General features: G+C 36.6%; 1 protein-coding gene across 3 annotated transcripts in view; it reads right to left on the bottom strand.

The window, feature by feature from the left end:
• LOC135089532 (uncharacterized) overlaps positions 1–11,197 on the bottom strand; it is an 81,747-nt gene extending 70,550 nt beyond the window's left edge. For 2 of the 3 annotated variants that reach the window (XM_063985180.1, XM_063985182.1), the window contains exon 1: positions 11,022–11,196. The gene's annotated coding sequence lies outside the window, so the exon portion shown is untranslated. Of the gene's footprint in view, positions 1–11,021 lie in introns of all 3 variants that reach the window. The other variant, XM_063985181.1, reaches the window with a different exon arrangement.
• Positions 11,198–16,526: the final 5,329 nt, after the last annotated feature.

Raw genomic sequence — 16,526 nt, 5'->3', positions numbered from 1 at the left:
AAATAGATGTGATAACAGTGGTGCCATCTAGTTGAAAGGAAAGAAGAAGCCAAGTAATTGAAGATATTTTTCGCTTGATGCCAGAAGTCACGAGGGGAGTTAGATCTTGAAAGGTTTTGACACTTTCTGTTAATGAAAGAGTTTTTGGCTAGTTAGAGAACAGACTTGACATGGTTCCGGGCAGAAATATAAAGTGCATGATATTCTGGTGATGGAAGGCTTAAGTACCTTTTGTGGGCCACCTTTCTATCATGTACAGCATGAGAACAAGTTGTGTTAAACCAAGGTTTAGAAGGTTTAAGACGAGAAAAAGAGTGAGGAATGTACGCCTCCATGCCAGACACTATCACCTCTGATATGCGCTCAGCACACAAAGACGGGTCTCTGACGTGGAAGCAGTAGTCATTCCAAAGAAAATCAGCAAAATACCTCCTCAGGTCCCCCCAACTATAGGTTGTGTCGAGTTGATGAATGGAGGAATTGAGTTTTTGAGGCATTGAACAATACCAAGTTTGGTCTGCCCCAATCAGAAATTTTAGAAAGATCAGAAGTCAAGCCTTCTGTGTCTTCCCTGCGTGATATGTTTACCTCCTGAAGGGTTGGTCGTCTATGAAAAGACGTGGAAAAGTTCGCGGTGGTATCATCAGCGTTGGAGTGGATAGGACAAGAAGTTTGGTTTAGAGGATCATTAATGAATAATAAGAAGAGAGTTGGTGACAGGACAGAACCCTGAGGAACACCACTGTTAATAGATTTAGGAGAAGAACATTGACCGTCTACCACAGCAGCAATAGAACGGTCAGAAAGGAAACTTGAGATGAAGTTACAGAGAGAAGGATAGAAACCGTAGGACGGTAGTTTGGAAATCAAAGCTTTGTGCCAGACTCTATCAAAAGCTTTCGATATGTCCAAGGCAACAGCAAAAGTTTCACTAAAATCTCTAAATATATATATATATATATATATATATATATATATATATATATATATATATATATATATATATATATATATATATATATATATATATATATATATATATATATATATATATATATATATATATATATATATATAAGAACATGAGAAATAAGGGAAGCTGCAAGAAGACATCAGGCCTACATGTGGCAGTCCCTGTATGAAATATGCCTACTTATTTCCACCTATCATCCCCATCCATAAATTTGTCTAATTTTCTCTTAAACCTACCTAATGACTCAACACTAACAACCTGATTAATGAGTCAGTTCTATTAATTTACCATTCTATTTGAGAACTATTTCATTCCTCTCCCTTTTTAAACCAAAATTTTTCAAGCCTGAACCTGTTATTTATTGTTCTATCCTGGTTACTGATCCTAAGAATTTTGCTTACTTCCGCCTTGTTTTAACCCTTTTACCATTTAAAGACTTCTATCAGGCCCCCTCTTAATTTACGTTTCTCTAAATAATGTTGATTTAACAGCTTCAGTCTCGCTTCGTAGGGAATGCCCCTCATCCCCTGTATCCTTTCAGTCCTTCTCCTGATGCTAATAGACCTATATCTTTCCTGTAATATGTGGACCAAAACTGCACAGCCTAGTCTAGATGAGGTCTGCCTGCGCTAAATAGAACTTTAATATTATTTCAGGACTCCTACTTTAAGCATTTCTAAAAAAAAATCATTCTAATATCCCATTTGTTGTTGTTTTTTTAGACGTAATTCACTGCAAACTCTAACTCGTAAATCTTTTTCATAGCCTGAACCTACCAGAGATTCATTATTTATTGCGTACCTACTGTGTGGATTTTCTCTAAATATGCTAAATACTTTCCATTTTTTTTATATTAAATTGCATTTGCCATCTGTCTGTCCATTCGTTCATCCTATCCAAATCTGCCTGCAAGGTGATGGCGTCCGATTCTGACCTAATTAATCTACCTATCTTCGTGTCATGAGCATATTTACTAACATCAATACTAATTATATTGTCCAAGCTATTGATATATATTAAAAACATGAATAGCCCTGTATGTGTGTGTGTGTTTTATATATATATATATATATATATATATATATATATATATATATATATATATATATATATATATATATATATATATATATATATATATATATATATATATATATATATATATTTACTTATTTATTTATATATATATATATATATATATATATATATATATATATATATATATATATATATATATATATATATATATATATATATATATATATATATATGTATACACACACACATTATATATATACATATATATATATATATATATATATATATATATATATATATATATATATATATATATATATATATATATATATATATATATATATATATATATATATATATATATATATATATATATATATATATATATATATATATATATATATATATATATATATATATATATATATATATATATATATATATATATATATATATATATATATATATATATATATATATATATATATATATATATATATATATATATATATATATATATATATATATATATATATATATATATATATATATATATATATATATATATATATATATATATATATATATATATATATATATATATATATATATATATATATATATATATATATATATATATATATATATATATATATATATATATATATATATATATATATATATATATATATATATATATATATATATATATATATATATATATATATATATATATATATATATATATATATATATATATATATATATATATATATATATATATATATATATATATATATATATATATATATATATATATATATATATATATATATATATATATATATACGAGTATATATATATATATATATATATATATATATGTATATATATATATATATATATATATATATATATATATATATATATATATATATATATATATATATATATATATATATATATATATATATATATATATATATATATATATATATGAAGATAGGAAACAAGAGAAGCTGCAAGAAACCATCAGACCAGTATGTGGCAGTCCCTGTAATGAGTAAACCTACCTATTTCCACCTATCATCATCATCCATAAATATGTCTAATCTTCTCTTAAAGCTCTCTAATGACTCAGTACTAACAACTTGATTACTGAGTCTGTTCTATTCATCTACCACTCTATTTTAGAACCAATTCCTTCCTATCTATTTTAGAACCAATTCCTTCCTATCTCGTTTTTAAACCTTTTTTTTTTTCAAATTTGAACCTGTCATTTTTAGTTCTATCCTGGTTACTGATCCTAAGAATTTTGCTTATGCCCACCCCCTACTTGTTATAACCCTTATATCACTTAAAGACTTCTGTCAGATCCCCTCTTAACCTACGTGTCCCTAAAGAATGTAAATTTAACAGCTTCAATCTCGCTTCGTAAGGAATATTTCTCATCCCCTGTATCCTCTTAGTTATTCTCCTTTGGTACTGACTCCAATAGACCTATATCCTTCCTGCAATATGGAGATCAAAAGTGCATAGCGTAGCTTAGATTATGTATGACCAGTGCCAAATATAATTTTAATATTACTTCCGGACTTCTACTTTTAACACAAAAAAAAAAAAATAATAATAATAATAATCCTATTACCTTATTTGCTTTGTTTCTGGTCTCTTTGCATTGCTTTCTTAAACAGAGTTCAGAGCTAATTGTAATTTATAAATATTTTTTTTATACCCTGAACCTACCAGAGCTTTATTGTTTATTGTGTACCTACTGTGTGGGTTTCCTCTACCTACGCTAAGTACTTTGCATTCGTTGATATTAAACTGCATTTGCCATTTGTCCGTCCATTCGTTCATCATACCTAAATTTGCCTGCAAGGCGATGGCATCCGATTCTGACCTAATTAATCTACCTATCTTCGTGCCATCCGCAAATATAGTAACATAACTACCAATTCCCTTATCCAAGTCACTGATATATATATATATATATATATATATATATATATATATATATATATATATATATATATATATATATATATATATATATATATATATATATATATATATATATATATATATATATATATATATATATATATGTATATATATACGAGATACGAGGTGTGTCATTAAAGTTCCAGGACTGGTGCCACACAAGTTTTATTTCACATCCAGGCTACAAACTATAGGTTATCTCCTTCGAAGTAATCCCCCTGGCACCGCATGCACTTGTCCATCCTTCTCTGCCAGGCTTGCATGCACTGCTGGAAGGATTCTTGCGGGATGCTCCTCAGCTCCGTCGTCACGGCCTTTTTGATGTCGTCCGCATCATCAAAACGGGTCCCCTTCATGACCTCCTTGAGCTTGGGGAAGAGGAAGAAGTCGCACGGAGCGAGGTCAGGTGAGTAGGGCGGTTGCTCCAGCACGGCGATGTTCTTCTTGGCCAAGAACTCTCTGATGCTCAGGGCATTGTGAGCAGGCGCATTGTCGTGGTGAAGCAGCCACGAGTTGCCCTGCCACAACTCCCACCTCTTCTCGCGCACTGCACGAAGCAGACGCCGCAGTACTTCTTTGTACACATGTTGGTTGACTGTCTGGCCCTGTGGCAAGAACTCGCAGTGGACGATGCCCCTCACATCGAAGAAAGCGATCAACATGACCTTGAAGCTGGACCTGGACTGCCTTGCTTTCTTCGGCCGTGGCGACGCCGGACTCTTCCATTGAAGGCTCTGGCGTTTGGTCTCCGGGTCGTACTCAAATACCCAGGACTCATCGCCGGTGATGACTCTCCTGAGCAAGTCTGGTTCAGTTTCCAGACGCTCGAGGATGTCCTGACACACCTGCATGCGTCGTCCCTTCTGGTCATCGTTCAGGAGTCTCGGCACCATCTTCGCACAGACTTTCCGCATGCCCAGATCTTCAGTGATAATCTTCCACACGCTGTTGTGGTTCATGCCAAGCTCATCTGCGATCTTTCGAACAGTCAACCGACGATCGTCACGCACCATCTGCTTGACACGCTCAACATTGGCCTCATTCCTGCTCGTTGAGGGTCTTCCACTCCTGGGGTCATCTTCCACGTCCTCCCGGCCCTCTTTGAACCTCTTGCACCACTCAAAAACACGTGAGCGTGACATTGTCTCATCCCCGTACACTTTTTGCAGCATACCCAGTGCTTCTGACGGCGTTTTCCCCAACTGCACCAAAAACTTCAAGTTTGTTCGCTGTTCAGCGCTCATTGTTAAACGACCTGCAACAGAGGACATGATTTTAAAAGCACGTAAGAAAAAGATTAGTGACTGTAGAGGGTTGGGAGCGCAGTTGTATACTCCAGAAGGATTACTTTGAAGGGGAAATATGGTGGTTTGTGGCTTGGGTTTGAAATTCATCTTTTAGGACACCAGTCCTGGAACTTTAATGACACACCTCGTATATATATATATATATATATATATATATATATATATATATATATATATATATATATATATATATATATATATATTAAAAGAACAATGGCACTAATAGTGATTCCTGTGGCAACCCACAAATTACTTGACCTCACTAGGTTTAGAGACGTTTATTACATATCTTTGTCGCCTGTCGCTTAGCCACGATTTTATCCACGATTTATCCATCTATCCTGTGCGCCCTAACCTTTCTCAAGAACCTGTGATGGGGTACATTGTCAAATGCTTTACTAAAGTCCAGATATAGAATGTCATAACTATCACCATTATCTACCGCCTCGTAAACATTACTGTAAAAACAACATGTTCGTCAGGCAAGACTTCCCCTTTGTGAAGCCATGCTGTGACTGATTTATCGAGTTATGTTTATCTAAATGCTCCCTAATGTTCTTCGCTATTACTAAATTCATTATTTTACTTACAAAAGAAGTTAACCTGACAAGTCTATAATTAGACGTTAAAGTTTTATCTCCTTTTTTAGAGATTAGTACTACATTCGCCTGTCTCCACATTACAGGTACCTCGCCTGACTCAAGTAATATCCTAAAGACAGCAACTAAAGGTTCAGTAATAACCTCTTTGCATTCCTTAAGTACTCTGAGATATATTTCATCTGATCCTGGTGTCTTCAACTTTTTTTTCAGCCTATCTATCTCCTGTATCACTAGCTCCTTAGTTAAGGTAATATCTGTCATCTTCTCCTTCTCTTGTGCTCTAAACATCTGCTCATTATTCGACATTTCCTGCATGTTTTGCAGGGTGAAGACAGTTAAAATATACTCGTTTAGAATTCTACTAATCTCCTCCCTAGAACTAATCCGCTGCCCCATCTTTTGTCTTTAATAGACGCATTGTTTCTCTGTTCTTCGTCCTATATCATGTCCGGCCGGATTCCTTGGGATCCGTTTTCGCCTGGCTGGCTACCTTTAATTCATAATTGTTTTTAGCTTTCCACGCTAGCCTCTTGACTGTTCTAATTCATCATATTAGAGCTTTAAAAACCTCCTGTCCTGTCTTTAATCTTTATTTATATATACTTTTCTTTCTGCTATATCTAGTGTTTTAACCTAACAGTTATCCATTTAGGGTCATTCTTCTGTAATCTTATTGTTCTATAAGGAATGTTTGCTAACTGTTCTGTATATAATTTATCAACGAAATATTTATACAACTAACCTACATTTATTTCCCCTAATCTTCTCATCTCGGCCCTCTCTATCCTTTCCACTCCACCTTCTACTCGCCTCGACCTCACCTCACCCTTCTCAGCATGACCTGATCCTACAACATGCTCACACATATCTCCCCCTCTATCGCTCCTCCAAACACTTCTCCCCTCTTCCTGCCCTTCACCCTCACATCTCACTTCACCTTGCCTTATCTCTCTCAACTCTGTCCTGGACCTTATCTCCCCCTCCGTCCGTTGCCAATCAGCTCCTTGGAGGTATCTTTTTAAACCCTCAAATTTTTTTCTCATAAAGTCAGGAATTTTACTAGTGTTTTTGCTTCTAAAAGTTTCCTCGCTGTTACCTAGCTGTCCTCCAACCTCTACCTGCGTGACTGCTTCATCCTCTTTAAAAAAAAAAATTATCCTGAATTACCTTAATTCCTCTGCTTCACTGTTACCCACCATCAGTCAACATTTCTAAAATTAAAATTCCCTACCACACATACATGACTACGTGCCTGCTCTATTATTTTTTTTTTTCTGGAATAGTGAGGCATTAATTTCCTTTGTACTGTACGGTGGCCTGTACACTAACCCCAGTACTAAAGACTGATTTTTCCTTAATATCTACCCTTATCGACTCCGTTTTGCTGTTTTAATGCAATATTGTAATATGTTCCTAACGTACAGCGTGTATATATATATATATATATATATATATATATATATATATATATATATATATATATATATATATATATATATATATATATATATATATATATATATATAAAATTACTCCCAGTGAGGTCTAAAGCACTGTTCAGGGGTTGCTGTGAACTTATCATTAAACCCACCTGTGACCTCACTGAACGTGTCCCTTTGTGTCTCACAACACAAGGGAGCAGTCACAGCCTGCTCTCTTAAGACAACTCTCTTTCTCCACAGAAAACTACAAGCACCTAATAACACACACACCCTTCACTCAAAAATTTTAAAATCATAATGGCGACTCCTACACCAGCCTCGGAGTCCCCATCTGGGGAGGGGATCATAAATGTCCCCAGGTCGGAGTGCCTTTCTGTCGACAACCCTAAGTGTCTTGACATCCCCCTCAACTTTTTCTTCATTAACTTCTGCAACATTCGCGGTCTAAGATCTAATTTTAAATTTGTAGAACACCACCTCTCCTCTTCTAAACCTCATCTTCTTTTCCTCACTGAAACTCAAGTGTCTGAGGTAACTGACAGTAGCCCCTTTTCTGTTCCCTCCTACTTTCTCTATCCTCATTTTCGATCCAAAGCTGGATGCTGCGTTTATGTGCGCAGTGACTTAACTTGCTCTCGTGCCCACGCTCTTGAATCTTCCGAGTTTTCCACCATCTGGGTACGACTACAGAGTCACTCTCAAACTAAATTTATATGTGCTGTATATCTCTCACCTAACTCCTCTGACTATAAGAAATTCTTTGACTACTTAATTTCCAAAGTGGAGCACATTCTGACTCTTCCCTTTTGCAGAGATCTCCATTCTTGGAGACTTCAATGTTCACCACTAGCTTTGGCTTTCCTCTCCTTTCACTGACCATCCTGGTGAACTAGCCTACAACTTTGGTATCCTCCACGACCTAGAGCAATTGGTGCAACACCCTACTCGTATTCCTGACCGTCTTGGAGATACGCCCAACATTCTTAACCTTTTCCTGACCTCTAATCCTTCTGCTTATGTTGTCACCCTTTCTTCTCTGTTGGGCTCCTCCGATCACAATCTCATATATGTATCTTGTCCTATCACTCCAATCCCTCCTCAGGATTCCCCTAAGCGAAGGTGCCTCTGGCGCTTTGCCTCTGCTAGTTGGGAGGACCTGAGGAGGTATTTTGCTGATTTTTCTTGGAATGATTACTGCTTTCGTGTCAGAGACCCGTCTTTGAGTGCTGAGCACATAACAGAGGTGATAGTGTCTGGCATGGAGGCGTACATTCATCACTCATTTTCTCGTCCTAAACCTTCTAAACCTTGGTTTAACACAACTTGTTCTCATGCTATACATAACAGAGAGGTGGCCCACAAAAGGTACTTAAGCCTTCCATCACCAGAATCTCATGAACTTTATATTTCTGCCCGGAACCATGCCAAGTCTGTTCTCCAACTAGCCAAAAACTCCTTCATTAACAGAAAGTGTCAAAACCTTTCAAGATCTAATTCCCCTCGTGACTTCTGGCATCTATCTCCAATAACTTTGCTTCTTCTTCTTTCCCTCCTCTATTTCAACCAGATGGCACCACTGCTATCACATTTATTTCGAAAGCTGAACTCTTTGCTCAAACCTTTGCTAAAACTTCTACCTTTGATGATTATGGGCTTGTTCCTTCCTCTCTTCCACCCTCTGACTACTTCATGCCACTTATTAAAATTCTTTGCAATGATGTTTTCCATGCCCTCGATGGCCTAAACCCTCGAAAGGCCTATGAACCTGATGGGGTCCCTCCTATTGTTCTCCGAAACTGCGCCTCCGTGCTTGCACCTTGCCTAGTCAAACTCTTTCAGCTCTGTCTGTCAACATCTACCTTTCCTTCTTGCTGGAAGTTTGCCTACATTCTGTTCCTAAAAAGGGTGACCGTTCTAATCCCTCAAACTACCGTCCTATTGCTTTAATTTCATGCCTATCTAAAGTTTTTTTAATCTATCCTTAACAGAAAGATTCTTAAACATCTATCACTTCACGACCTTCAATCTGATCGCCAGTATGGGTTCCATCAAGGCCGCTCTACTGGTGATCTTCTGGCTTTTCTTACTGACTCTTGGTCATCCTCTTTTAGAGATTTTGGTGAAACTTTTGCTGTTGCCTTGGACATATCAAAAGCTTTTTGATAGAGTCTGGCACAAAGCTTTGATTTCCAAACTACCCTCCTATGGCTACTCTCCTTCTCTCTGTAACTTCATCTCAAGTTTTCTTTCTGACTGTTCTATTGCTGCTGTGGTAGACGATCACTGTTCTTCTCGTAAATATATTAACAATGATGTTCCTCAGGGTTCTGTCCTGTCACCCACTCTCTTGTTATTATTCATTAGTGATCTTCAAAACCGAACTTCTTATGCTATCCACTCCTATGCTGATGATACCACCCTGCACTTTTCCACGTCTTTTCACAGACGTCCAATCCTTCAGGAGGTAAACATTTCACGCAGGGAAGCCACAGAACGCTTGACTTCTGATCTTTCTAAAATTTCTAATTGGGGCAGAGCAAACTTGGCATTGTTCAATGCCTCAAAAACTCAATTTCTCCATCTATCAACTCGACACAACCTTCCAGACAACTATCCCCTCTTCTTCAATGACACTCAACTGGCCCCCTCTTCTACACTGAACATCCTTGATCTGTCCTTTACTTATAATCTGAACTGGAAACTTCACATCTCATCTCTAGCTAAAACAGCTTCTATGAAGTTAGGTGTTTTGAGACGTCTCCGCCAGTTTTTCTCACCCCGGCCCCTTCAGCTGCTAACTCTGTACAAGGGCCTTATCCGTCCCTGTATGGAGTATGCTTCACATGTCGGGGGTGGGGGGGGTTCCACTCATACTGCTCTTCTAGACAGGGTGGAATCAAAAGCTTTTCGTATCATCAACTCCTCTCCTCTAACTGACTGTCTTCAGCCTCTCTCTCACCGCCGCAATGTTGTATCTCTAGCTGTCTTCAACCACTATTTTCATGCTAACTACTCTTCGGATCTTGCTAACTGCATACCTCCCCTCCTCCCGCGGCCTCGCTGCACAAGACTTTCTTCTTTCTCTCACCCCTATTATGTACACCTCTCTAATGCAAGAGTCAACCAGTACTCTCAATCATTCATCCCTTTCTCTGGTAAAGTCTGGAACTCCCTGCCTGCTTCTGTATTTCTACCTTCCTATGACTTGAATTTCTTCAAGAGGGAGGTTTCTAGACACTTATTTATCAATTTTTGACCACTGCTTTGACTCTTTTATGGGACTGGCATTTCAGTCGGCCAATATATATATATATATATATATATATATATATATATATATATATATATATATATATATATATATATATATATATATATATATATATATATATATATATATATATATATATATATATATCGTGATTTACACTTTACGTAAAAATACAAAAACATATCTAAATTAGGATAATTGTATTGTATTTAAAAAAAAATACAAATTCAGCGGTTACAATAAAACTTTACGGTAATATAACATATACAGTATACTCATTGTATCTTCATGCGCCACTACTGATGGGTCGAACAGATAAACATTTCCCACTTTCAAAACCCTTCAACCCTGGAAAATATATTGTGCATGATTGCTCGTATTTACCTGTTGGGTGTTGTAGGCGTGTAATTCACATCTGCTTCCCTCACATGGAAATACGCACACTAAAGTTAAACATAATCTCTCTTAAAACCGAGAGAAGACAAACATGTTTGCCTAGAGACACTGACTAAGCCCCCAAACTGATAGCGGATGTGGTGGCGGTGGTGCTGCCTGGCGTATGTGTGTGTGTGTGTGTGTGTGTGTGTGTGTGTGTGGAAAGAAAATAAATGAAATAAGATTAAGTTAATTATGTGGACGCTGATTGAAAATAGGTATACAGGTGTAAAACGAATTATGAACCTAGTGAGGAGCAAAACTAAAACTTATGGCGAGAGATAAGATGAGAGAGAGAGAGAGAGAGAGAGAGAGAGAGAGAGAGAGAGAGAGAGAGAGAGAGAGAGAGAGAGAGAGAGAGAGAGAAAAAAAAAAATATTAACACTTGAAAGAGCTCAATGTACTTTCATTTAACAAATGTTTAGTTATTTACATGATCTTATGCATATAATTTTGATCATTAATGTACGCAAATCCTGTGATTGGAACCAAAGAAGTCGCTGAACATTATTTTAGCAACACTGATACATGTGTGTTCTCTTTATTAGTCAGAGTTAGTTTTATTTATTCATTTATTATTTATTTATTTATTCATTTATTTATTTATTTATTTTTATTTATTTTTTATTCATATTACTAATTGAGCCTCAGGTCAGGATCTCACCGCAGGAGGATGACTCTGATCTTCACCGAGCTGTCACTTTATCTGGCAAGATGACGTTGAAAAAGTGGATGGAAGCTTTCCACCACATCTTGCCTCGCTGAGGGCGCCGCGTAGAGATGGGTCCTTTCAGACTCCTGGAGGGAATAACAGTGGAACTGGTGGACATGACAAGAAAAGACAAGGGAACAATGTAAAAAGCAAACGCAAGTACCTTCCCCTCAGGTAGGTAGGGGCACCCTGCACTCATGATGAGGGTATGTTCGTCTGGTTTGGGTACAAGTAAAATTTCAGATGGACAAATGTTTGAAGAATGGAGATCAAAATAATTGTTTTCTAGGTGCAAACGCGAATGACATTGCTAATGTCAGAAGTGAATTGTTTAGGGCATTGTTTTTTAACCTGGGATACCTGTACCACCAGGGTGAACGAAACATCAAACCTAAGGATATTAAACGTGATGTCCATTCCAGCAATGGGACTACAAAATGGAGTCAAAAGCCAGGAAAACTCACGAGGTTCGATAGACTGGACATTGCATTTCCTAAAAAAAAATAAATAAATAAAAAAAATAAAATAAAATAAAAATAAAATAATAATAATAATAATAATAATAATAATAATAATAATAATAATAATAATAATAAAAATCGTCCAATGTGATTGAAGTGAAAAACATTTGTTTCCTGAAAAAAAATAATAGAAAAAAAAGTCCAATGAGATTGGAATTAAACCCTTATATATATATATATATATATATATATATATATATATATATATATATATATATATATATATATATATATATATATATATATATATATATATATATATATATATATATAGGTGGAATACCGGCCATGGGAAAAAAAAAAAAAAAAAACCCACTCAGATGTCGGTCCGGGAATAGGGTCCGAAGTGGTAGTCAAAAATTAAAGGATAAGTGTCTTGAAACCTCCCTCTTGAAGGAATTCGAGTCACAGGAAGATGGAAATACAGAAGCAGCTAGGGAGTTCCAGAGTTTACCAGAAAGAGATGAATGATTGAGAATACTGGTTAACTCTTGCAGGAGGTAATTTAGTCCTTCGAAGGATACATCCACCACGGAGAAGTTACTGTGACAAGAGATTGATACGAAATTAATTTATCTTCAGTATTGTTTGCATGGGTGATAGTGATGTCTTGAAAAAAAAAAAAAAAAAAAAATTATATATATATATATATATATATATATATATATATATATATATGTTTTTGACCTGTAGACCTCTGACAAAATCTAAATGGAATTTGAGCCATTGCCACTCGAGGTGTCTTGGTGTGCAGTACTCAGAACACTAAAACAGTTAACGGAAATGGAACTGGAGGTCCTTGTTCCGTTTGTAACTCATATCTGTGCTAGGCAATTTTTCCGATGGATGCTGCTTTACACGAAGACCAAGACTAGGAATCGTTTCATTGCAACTGATGACATGGGTGTGACACTTTCGAAAAAAAAAATTTCATTTCAGTATCATCATTGATAAAAACAACAGCAGAAAAACCACTAAAAATGTGTCAAAATGTACTATGTAGCCATCCTGTTAGCTAAGAGAAATTTGCATTTTCGTTCTTTAATGGAGTAAATTTGTTTTTTAACCTAACTTTGTTTCATTGATCAATGTTCTCTCCTTTTAGGCGTGAAAATGCTGTAATATCCCAGGGGGGATACCACCACTTAAAAATGTTAAGAACCATTGGAATAGGTTTAGAGAGGCATTAGGTAAGCGAGATGTTTTGCCGAGGAGAGGAGTTGGAGCTGCGTAACTGTTCAGGACTAATATAATAATTACATATGTCAGCAAACATCTCATACATCCCTTCATTCTCTGATTAACCTTAACTTAACCACCAAACCAACAATCTGTATCCTGGTTTCGCGCGTACAGACGTATGAGTTTCTTAGGGACAGGCCAAGAAAAATTGGTACTGCCGAGCCAACCATCAAGTGTGGTACGAAAGTGAATGAGTCACTTGTGTTGTCTACCCAGCTCATATCGTAAATGCATTAACTTCGCTTCAGCCTTTATTCACTATCACCCTGTATTGTCAAAACTTGCAGCAAGTGCTACAATTTATATCTGTCCAGGTGAGAGCTCTCTAAACCAATCTATAATACATACACTGCTCCCTTTTTCTGATGAGCTAAGGACGACTTCAGCAATGTACCAGCTCTTACTTTTCCTGAACTAAAAAAAAAAAAAAAAGAAAAAAAAAACAGCAAAAGCTGCACATTGTATTATGACACGGTTGTCCAGGTTAGGCTTAGTGCAATGTCCAAATAACACTATATGTATCAAATGAACATTGCTTTAGCTTTATTCTGCTCATGCTGCGCTTCTCAATTTCAGTCTCCCTCACGTGTTAACATAAACCATAGCGTTGCCGAATTGGTACTAAATGCGCTATTTCTGGCATATTAGCTTTGCAAATAGATTTCGTGAAATGCGCACGACGCATTTTTCTCGTATATTTTCTGGCGCATCACATTTTTATTGAGCCACTACCATGAATATGTTAAATACAGATATATTCTTTCTAATCTGTAGAAGATATTAACAGTTCACAGGAAGAGTGTTAAAACTGTTAACACTATGTCCGTATCATACGTGTAAAGTGTTCTTAAGGGTTAGCTAAGGTTCGTGGAGACAGTCAGGATAGTAGATGTTGATGTACGTATATATAGATTTCCTACCATCTAATTACCAACTCCTCAATCATCTTAACATGCACTTTTTTTTTCCCAAATTTTGCATCGTTTCCTTAGTCCGTCTAGCTTTATAACTTAATATTGCTTTCATACATACTTCTCTAAACGTACTCAGTCCCATTATCACCTCTACTTTCGTGTATTCAGTGCCATTATATATATATATATATATATATATATATATATATATATATATATATATATATATATATATATATATATATATATATATATATATATATATATATATATATATATATATATATTTTTTTTTTTTTTTTTTTTTTTTTTTTTTTTTTTTTTTGCGTTACAGTTCATGCTTCTCTTATCAACTTTCATCCAATGGTATCACATCCATACCGAATAAATTTTATTTTTTTGTCATTAGTATTGGTGTATCGAGATTTGAAAATCCACCAAGTGGGATTTTTTTCTTTCCTCTGGTTTTCTTTCCCTTGACCCTCACATAAAAAAAAAAAAAAAATAGTAATCAAATCTCCATATAACTATCAATGGAAACTGGAAACATGGTGAAAGCAGTGAGATGTGGGGTGGCAGCTTGGCGTTTTCCGTTCCGTGTCTGTCTGTCTCCTCCCATATGCCCAGCCCGCTCAGCCAGCTGCTTCGGCTTCGTCATGTGCTTTCAGCTTCTGTTACTGCTATCTCTCACCGAGGTCCAGAGAAAAGTTTCTGCACTTTGCGTGCTACAACCCTTGCCGCACTTATTCGTCTCTTGCCTCCTGCTACCATAGTCCAGAGAAAAGTTTATGTACTTTGCTACAAACTATGGTGTTTCTGCTGACCCGTGTGGATTTTCTGCTCGTGGTTTGTCCCTGACGTCATCCATACTTGCTATTCGCCACGTCTACTGTCTCCTGTCTGTGTGGGCTTTCTACTTTCTACTCGTGGCTTACATATACCGGCCACGGGCTCCCACACTCGACAAGGAAAACGTCTACGGTGCCCTTCTGTTGCTATTTGTGGGCCTCGGCTCCCTCTCTTTCTCCTGTCGGCCTGCCCTTGTCAGCTTGTGCTCCCGTCACTTTACACTGTTCTGCGCCGGGCTGTCCTGTAGGCTTTTGTTTATCCTGGCAGCCAGTATCGCCGCCATTACTCCAGGATCTGCTCCTGTTGCTGCTGTTTTCCAGTCAGGCTTCCTTCCTTCCTGCCTCTGAACCCTGCCAGCCAGTATCACCACCATCTTTCCTTGCTGTCTAAGGCTTTAGGCTACGATCTGGTGCGCTATTAGTGTTTTGCCAGTGCAGTGCCATTAGTGTTTTTGCCAGTGTTGTGTTATTTTATCCAATATTTCTGGCACAGCAAACGCCATTTCCTTTTGTTTGAGGCCTACAGTGTTGTAGTGTTTTCCTGGCCTATGATTCACTGTTCTCACATTACAGCTGTGTGGCCCTTGTGAGTGGCTTGTGGGGACCCAATGTTATGTCTTCACTGCTCTGTGAGCTTTGCGATTGGCTAGTGCACGTGTTTTTCTGCCTCAGTGATTGGTTGACGCACAGTATTCTTTCGCGCCCTTTACGAGTGTTCCCTGCTCAGCTTTTCAGTGGCTGAATATTGTGCTGTAACGTTACTGGTTTGTTTTCCTGATTCGTGTCTTACACAGATAGGCACAAAATTACATGTGTATACATATTACATATTTTTTTATTATTATTTCATGTCTTTTGATAACTCAGTACGTACACACACATATATGACCTGCGTGTCACTCAGTGTGCTTGCATCACCCCATACCACGTTTGTTTGCTGCGACAGCGCAGCAAGGGTGTGGCCGAGCGTTGTGCAGGCTTGTACGCTAAGCCGCACGGCGTGACCTGATGATGACCTAACCGCCGGCCGCGTGGACTGGAAACTCTGTCACTACAACAACTACAATCAATATCTATCTTGTACACACGATTGCACAAGACTTTCCATAACAGTACATACTAGGAATGACATTTACCGTGAACATTATTCCTCATAAGATTGTATCACAAACCTTCCCTCAATACTATATCAAAAGTTATATATATATATATATATA

Source organism: Scylla paramamosain, chromosome 33 (genome assembly GCF_035594125.1).
Source record: "Scylla paramamosain isolate STU-SP2022 chromosome 33, ASM3559412v1, whole genome shotgun sequence".
In the NCBI taxonomy this organism is placed as follows: Eukaryota; Metazoa; Arthropoda; class Malacostraca; order Decapoda; family Portunidae; genus Scylla; species Scylla paramamosain.
The sequence above is the reverse complement of the archived record's forward strand: the minus strand, read 5'-3'. Positions and strand labels throughout refer to the sequence as shown.